At 38.6% G+C, this 8,525-nt stretch overlaps 1 long non-coding RNA gene across 2 annotated transcripts in view; it reads right to left on the reverse strand.

Annotated features, from left to right (window-relative positions):
• LOC106959189 (uncharacterized) overlaps positions 1-8,525 on the reverse strand; it is a 38,629-nt gene that overhangs the window by 14,160 nt on the left and 15,944 nt on the right. Inside the window, exon 3 of one of the 2 annotated variants that reach the window (XR_001427296.1) lies at positions 3,056-3,339. The exons of the other annotated variant lie outside the window; for it this stretch is intronic. This is a non-coding gene — a long non-coding RNA (uncharacterized LOC106959189). Of the gene's footprint in view, positions 1-3,055; positions 3,340-8,525 lie in introns of those variants that run through there. 2 annotated transcript variants of the gene reach the window in all.

Here is an 8,525-nt window from a genome sequence, read left to right on the forward strand (position 1 = left end):
ATTTGTGAACAATTTCTTATTTTAAATTTTTTTTTTTTTTTTTTTTTTTTTTTTTTTTTTTGCAGTTACGAATTGTGGCTGATTTCATTTTTGCTTTAAGAACCAAAAAAAAAAAAAAGAAAGATCAACATTTAAAATACAAATTTTTTGTCTTTCCATATGAGCGGTCATTAACTCTTTGTATTATTAGCAGAAAGAACTGGTGTAAAACAGGGTTGAGCCATTTTAAAGCAAAATGAAAATTAGTACATTTTCATAAATTTTAGCAACCTATATTAGCAACAAAAAATATCAATTTGTACACGAATCCAATGGAAACATGTAGAGCCCCACATTTGCTCCCAAAATTTTAAAATCTAGCATCTTTGGTGATCAAGGCTCAAAAAGATTAAACAAAACTATGCTGTGTTATGTTCAGCCTTCCTGTTATATGATGGACTTGCTCTCTCTGGCTCCTTCACACTCTAGATGAACCAGACATGTATTGAACTGTCATAGAAACTCTTTCTAAATAACCTAATATCTGAATCAACCTGAAAACAACAGTTTCAGTCAGCAGCTTATTTCTCTGTGGATCTTTAATTTTAACATAATGATTTATTTCCATTCGCTTTTCATTTCTTTTAAAACTAGCAATACTCTTGAATAAAGAAGAGCTTGATAAAAATGAATAGGTGAGAGGGCAAAGCAACTAGTGGCACAGTATCAACCCAAACTACTTGAGAATAGGAACAAAAAAACAGAGATGGGCAGAAAAACAGAAAGTAACAGTCCCATTGGACACAAGTTATTCAGTAAAGTCATTTCGCTAATCAAAGGTTTCTTGTGGTTGTGTCACTGTAGCTTTCACCAAAAAAGTGAAATGCAACACTTTTTCCCCAATTTAAGTCCATTTGTAGCCCCTTGTGTTTCTCGATGGCTAAATTGCCTGTCTGTGTCGCCTTTATATTGGCTTCCAGAGCATTGCAAGCTTATAAAAGTGGGGATTCATGGGGTAGTTTTTAAATGGCTAGGGAGATGCCTTAGCACTACTGTTTTGAGAAAGAGAAGCTTGCAGTGGCTTAAATGGACTGGAGTATGTTTTTGACCCAGCGACTGGCTTTATTGATGAGTGGAAGCATTTATATCAGAACTGCAGCAATCCTGTCTCTTGCGAGGCTCCTCCATCCTGCAGAGTCCAGATGAATATGAAGAGGAGAAAACTGAAGCTGGACAGACAGATCTTAACTTTTAGGGACTCCAGCAATCACTCTAAAACTATAAAAGCAAAGCTAAAGCCAGACACCTGCCACTGAGTCTTGCACTCTACCCCTTCCCGAAGCACGATTGTCCTGACCCGCTAACCCTATCGACGGCCAGTTTGTTGCAAAGTCAATTACCTGATCACAATCCAAAACAATCAAATGGGCTAAAATAGATCACATCTGCTTACTCTGCAGATGTTTCATTAGGACAGCAGCTGCTACGTCCTTCAGCAAAGCGCTGAACCTGAGAGAAATGCCTCTGATCATGGAAAACAATATGCATCACATATGGCTCTCTGATCCCCTTTCTGAACGCACAAAGTCATTGGCAAAACATTATAGTAACTCCCCCATTCATATACACACACACACCCACTGTATGACTAAGCACTTAACAAAATGAGATGTGTGTGCGCGTAGAAGCATGTGTGTGATGATTAGGGGAGTGTCACTATAGGAGCTGACTCAGCGTTCCTGCCCGTCGTTTTACTGCGGCCTCCTCCTAGCAGAGCCAACAGGGATCTCTGAAAATGGTTAAAACATTAAATTGATGACCTGATATTTTTCAGCAGCTGGTAAATTGGTTTTGTCAGCAGCCTGGCAAATACACTGACATATTCCTTAGTTATAAGTTCTTTCTGCCCTCCTGTGTCCTTTCTTTGCTTGGGATTTGCTTGTTCACAAGTTTTAGTTTTGTCACAGCTTTTCGGGCCATAAATGTGTTTTATTCATTATGTGATCGCAATTAGTCATCTTGAAAACTTTTATGAAAGTTATCCAAAACACTGGTAACAAAAAGACTTGATCTTGATTTATAGTTAAGTTCCAGCACAGGTTATTCGAGACTGAACACACCAGCGGCGTACACGCTTAAATCAAACTTTTATTCACAAAAGAATACACCAGACACCAAGCAAGAAAGAAAAAATGGATGCTTACATTGTTTAAGTCCCTTAACAAACACTTAAAAGAACTTTAGATTGATTACATTTCCATAAATGGGGAGTCCCTGACCCAAAATGATGTATTGTAGAAAATGCACCAATTCAGTAAGGTCCCAACTGGCTGGAATGTGTATAAAAATATTACAGCACAATATATTTTCTTACCTTTGTTTCTTCCCGAATAACTGTAAGTTGCAGATGACTTCTAGAATACTATATAATAAAAGTAAAACTTTTTCCTTTCACTATGAAGGTAGAAGACACTGCCCTCTTGACTCCCTTTCCTTTCTCTTTTGTTTTTCCAATTATCAGTTTGTTAACCTGACATGTTTTCTTCATTGCTCTACTGGCTTCACCCTGTTTTTCTTTACTGGTTGCATCCAAGATACTCAAAAGAAAATGCAGCTCAGGAAGCTAAAACACCTGGGCTCAATGCTAATGGATACAAACACTTCAAATCACGCAGCGCTTGACATGCCTCCACATAGACTTTTGATGTAAACCAGACGCACCTGATGCTCAAAACGTGTTTGGTGTGAACGCATCATTAAGCTGAACAGTCTCCTGAGTTGGTAGATTTTAAATACGTGTTATATTACATCAAGGTAAAAGTTTTTGCGTTCAAATGGCTTGATGAAAAGAAGAATAAGAAAGTCTTCATAGCTAATTTGGAGTGTTTTTTTTACATATCGTACTAATGGATGTGGTACCATTAAATGTATGAAAAGCCAAAATTAATGTTAAAAGTTTCCAAATCTGGCCCATTATTTATCGTTTTTTGAGGCTTACAAATGCAATGATGCTGATTTTGTCATTACTTGTAAAAATCTTGTTAGCTATAGGAAAGAATGTGGTAGTTAGCTTAGTAAGGCCAACAGGGTTTTCATTCTGGTCTTCATCTTTATGATGCTGCAAACGTTGACCAAAACTAAAAGCCAAAAAAGGTTGTAGAGTCAGATCTATCACTACCCTTCCATTTAACCTCTTCACCCTTCCAATGTTCCAATTTCTTCAGCCTCCTTCATCTGGTCACTTCACCTCCCTTCTTCATTGTGCTCTGGCAGCAAGCAAAGACAGCACACATTACCGCTTTTCACAAATCCTTTCACCTTCACGGACCTCTCCAATCCCTCTTCATGGTCATTTCTTCTCTACTTTGACACAGGAAAAAAAAATCCCATTGTCTTTAAATCTCTCGTTTCGCTGTGGAATAAAATTATTTTCTTGAAGCATATTGCAGCTCTTTCAGAAGCAAAGGCGGGTTTCATTCAGGTCAAATGCTTTTGTGATTTCTTTTAAAAGAATTAGGGAAAATTAAACTTTTTTCACAAGGTGTAATGTGACTTTGAGCCTACTTCCAAGCATTCAAACAGTTTGCTCTCTCTTAGACTGCAGCCTCCCAGAGCAAATGAAGCATGTTAAAATTAATCCTTGCAGCAGGTAAATGGGAATAGTGTAATGTTCTTCATGGCATTAAATAATATACACAGTGTCTTGCAAATGTATTCATACCTTCTAACATTTAACATGTATGTCCCAGGTTATAACTAAAAACCTCTATGTATTTTTTGGGGACATTTTCTCCTAGAAAAATGAAAAACCTAATCCTAATAATGGACCAGGAAGTGGTTTGAAAAGTGGACAGAAAGATTGGTTGAGTGAAACAAGGCCATAATGGAAGTTAACCTGTCAAAAGTTTTACCTTCCACAGATGCTGTGGTGGCGCTGGCGTTAAGCACAGCCCACATAAGGAGGCTTTAGTCCTCAATGCCTCCATTGCAGGTTTGATTCCCGGCCTGATGATCTTTGCCACATGTTTTCCCCCTCTCTCGTTACTCACTTTCCTTTCTGACCACTTTCAAATAATGGCCACTACAGCCAACAAAACCTTAAAAATAAATTAAAAAAAAAATAAGTTTCACTTTCCAGCAGGACAACCGGAAATCCAATGGAAAGGTTCAGATCAGCCTGGTGTGGAAAATTACAGATGGAATCACAGCATTAGACTTATAAAACTGTAGTTAAAGCAGCAACTCTAACTTAGGTGACCCTTTGTGAACTCATAATGAAAGTGCAGCGAAAATACTTTTTTTTTCTGTTAACTTCTGACAAAACATCCAACTGGAAGCGTAGAAAGTAGAAGAGAGATGTGCAAAAAAATAAAGAATGATGCAATTCTGATTTTGGATGTACAAAAAGGGAACAAGCGTATAAAGAAGACGTGTGTATGCGTTTATATGCAACTAACAAGGCAAGCTGACTTAACTTATGCTGCAAAAACAGGACATTCAGGGATTCTTTTTTCTACTCACTTATTGAGATATAGGTCAGGCATACACTAGTACACACACACACACACACACACACTCACAACCGGATATATGCAGTATAGAAACTGATTATTTTTCTGTCTCAGCTGCTCAGACAGCACAGAACATACGGCAGAAATTGGCCAATTGGGACACCAAACACAAGCTGCGTGCTCCACAGAAGCAGAGGAAAATTGGGTTGAAGAAATTCTTTTAATTGCTGACAAAACGGCAGAAATATCTCTCCTCCGCTTGGACTCGGACAAGGAGCCACCTGCCCACATGGCCTCTGCCTCGCCATGAAAGCTCCTAAAGCAGGTGCTAATTACAATCAGAAAAGATCCTGCATTAGCTAACGAAGCAAAGGTTAGAGATCAAGGTGGCACGTCGCCTCCATCCGCGGCCGCCCGTCACATCTGTGTGCCATCGAAACCGTCTTTTCCCTTTACAAGGTGAACTATTTGAGTCGATCTGCCCCGTTTGATCTGCTATGGCCTTTCAAACAGGGAGCTGGATCAAAAAGGTGCCAGCAGCTTTAAAGCATCTCTACCTCTGTACCTTGTTGCTATCCTCTTCTCCTCAATCCTCCATCTGCCTCAGCGTCACTCAAAAAAAAGTGGCTTTAAGTTCTAAAGAACACTGCATACTAGAAGTGTTAAGGTTATTGCAACAGGATATCATCCCTCGATGTCTGTCAAAGAAGATTAGATTAAAACAGGTATTTTCTCTCATATCCACAAGTCTAGCTTTAAAAAAATCTCAAGTTATGTATTAGTCTGTTTAATTGCAAAGAGGACATAAAATTTGCTATGAAATCTGAGAAGAGATTTAAACACACCTTCCCATGTAAATATGTAACATCGCTGGTTTGCACCTGAACACATCCAGAGTGTTTATGAATGGAACCAAGTGCTAAAAGCAACGTTTTGTAGGGAAACTTTAAAAAAAGGCACCAAGACAAAATATGGAGGAGTCCCAGCTATTGCTAAACTCTGCTATTTGGGAACATTCTCAAGAAGCTACCATGGAAAAAGAAAGATGGACTAAGCCACTGACATGTCAGGGTATGCATTAAGGTAGACCTACCTACCTAGATACCTTTATCTAGCTCTGTGATTAACTGAAATACTTCCCTGAAACTAGAAACTTATTTTAAGTCAATAATTCCAAAATGTTGATTTAAAAATATACTAGTTCCACTGGTAGATTTTTTTTACACTTATAACAAAGCATTTTTCCGACATTATGCCAGTGCAACTAGTACATGTTCATCATTATTAAAGAATTATTGACTTAAAACCAATGTGAAAAGTTGTATGCGAGTTGGCTTAGTCTTATTTCACATGTACCAAGATATTTGCACAAGAAACTAGATGAAAAGTACTTAGTAAGATTTTTGCACTTCTGCAGTGCACTGGTGACCCTGGTTGATAACCTACCAAGAACAGCTGCTTTCACTGCAGAGTGGACCAACATGATATTGATCCCCTTTGATTATGAATAGGATGTCACCTAAACAGAATAAGGTGTAGTTGTAACAGTCAGTGTTAGACTATTCCCAAAACTAAAAGATCAGCATAATGTAGATTCTGCATGTGCACAAAGGCATAAAAAATTTATGGATATGAAAGGAATGGATATTACCATAAGCTTAACATTTTTGTTTTTATTTTAACTTTATAGCTACTTTTTTCTTCTCGCACTTCAAATCACCAGTATTTGAATATAAAAGCCTGTCACAGAGCTTGCTAATAAATGCATATCAAACCAAATGTAACTTGAGTTTATAATCAAATGTGCATTCATGCAAGGAAACCTAACATTGAGCAACTTTACTACATCTATTTTATAAGAAAAAGTCCTATGTAATCTGAGAACTGCTCTTCTGCAAAATAATCAGATTCCAACAGCAGCTAAATCAGACTATATTCATGTTTTGTTGTGAAACACAAATGTACCTTGCAGCCCATAGTCAACAGCAGCTCAACAGGAGAGAACTTGGCTCTCACATTGCTGGGTCGGCACTTTGCTTCCCACCGGGCCCCTAAACAGTACTTAAACGCAGATTTCTGAAAGTGCCGTGCATAAAAAGCTCTCGGTTTAATGTTGGTTTCATTCTGTCCTGTAGTAGCAGTTATGACGGTGCACGCCTCCTGTGGGCGTTTATCAGAAAGCGCTTTTATTGACATGCTCTAATTGTATATCTGTGCTGCCTCCTCCGCCTCCCCGCGTCTTTGTTTGTTGCAGCCTCTCTGGGTGAGGAGCAGCGGGGTTTGTGTCGATTCTCTGTGGCTCTCATCTCAGTCGGGGTCTGAGAGACCCCCGCTGCACCACCTGAACCCCATACACATGCATGCACACACTTGCTTTAGCCTATAGCCTAAGTAAAAGCTTCCCAAAATGTTAGCAAGGTGGTTTGTCCAATCCAACACATATATTTAGCTAAAGAAATCTTCAATAAAACAACATTTAAACATAAAAAAAACAGCTGAACTTTAGATGAAATGTTTAGTTCCACTATCTTCACTTTTAATAATTTGCACGCTTCCTATGTGCGTGGGAAGCGGCAAACTTGAAGTCCCTTTGACGGAAATTAGATACAGCACCCACATATCTAAATAACACATTAAAAGATTGGTCAGAGCACAGCATGAAGAGGAGTTTCTATGTTCTAAGAACAAATGAATAATACAAAACTCCAAGAATAAATTGGGTAATTGGGTTAAAGGCAGCTCAGAGGGTGTACAGCTCACCGCTGTTGCCAGAGTCCGACAGACTCATTAGGGGTTGAAAACCTCTATTTAAAAAAAAAAAAAATCCCCCCTCTCTGCAACAGCAACTCAACTGTTCCCTGTGGTCACGATGTCGTCGGCGCAACGACAAACGCCGTCGCTCTGGGTGTTACGCCTCGGCTCCAAAACGGAGGTGATGCTCAAGGATTCAGCCTTATCAAGGAGTCCCAGGGCAACTGTGTCATTATGACACATGTACTTAAAAAAAAAAAAAAATTATATATATATATATATATATATATATATCACATGTCCTTGCATTGCATCTCCTCCACATCAGCTCACTCTCACTCATCCTCCTGAGCTCAAACCCCAAGGGGGATGAAAGTAGAAAGAGAGGAGGGGGGGTAGGTGGAGGATGAGTAGGTATGTTCAGAATACGAAAAGGAAGGCTTTCCATTTTTCCCTCTCCCTACAAAACACACCACCTAAAGATATTTTTTTCATTCTTCCTCCTCCTCCTCTTTTTTTTTTCTTGTATGGTTGGCAGCCAGACCAGTGGCTCATTGCCCATATAGTCTTTCCAAATCAGCCCGCACCTACGCACATCACACAAGTCAAAAATTCATAAGGTGACACAAAACTGTCAGCGCATGTTGATACGACTCCCGAATGATGACAAAATGTTTGGAAGTGGGCGGATGAGGGGCAGAAAATACACATACACGCACACACGATTCCAGAGTGTCTCAGACTCCGGAACACATAAACAGGGATGCCGCCAAAAATTTTATAAAGGGGTGGTCGATTAAACGGAAGCGGGGAGCACAGATAATTCAACATGAAAAGCTTTTTTACAAAGGTGAAGGTTGTGTATGGGGTGGTGGGTGCCAGAAGAGGGTGAGGAATTTAAAATACAACAAAAATTCTTTTTTGTAGTATTTTACAAAAAAAATTACAAAAGATGTATTTAATTTAACAGAGTAAATTAAATAAATCAGGGTTTAAGCCAATTTTAATATGATGTCGTGACCTACAGGAATAAAATCAAAAAATAAATATAAAAAAAATCTATTTGTACACGTTTAAACCAATTTTTAGGTTTAACGTTTGGAAATCATTCTAGCCAAATTTTGTGATTTCAAAAGGGAGTTCAGCAGGTAGCTTAACATCATTTCTCAGAGCAAATTTAAAAACATCTTACAGTTTGATGCATCTCAAAAAAAAAAAAAAAAAAAAAAAAAGGGAAGGGGGGAGAAGGGGGGGGAGGGGGGCCCTCATTGAAAAAAAATAATT

Source organism: Poecilia latipinna, unplaced genomic scaffold (assembly GCF_001443285.1).
Source record: "Poecilia latipinna isolate Pla-1442-1.1 unplaced genomic scaffold, P_latipinna-1.0 Scaffold1054, whole genome shotgun sequence".
NCBI classification, from domain to species: Eukaryota; Metazoa; Chordata; class Actinopteri; order Cyprinodontiformes; family Poeciliidae; genus Poecilia; species Poecilia latipinna.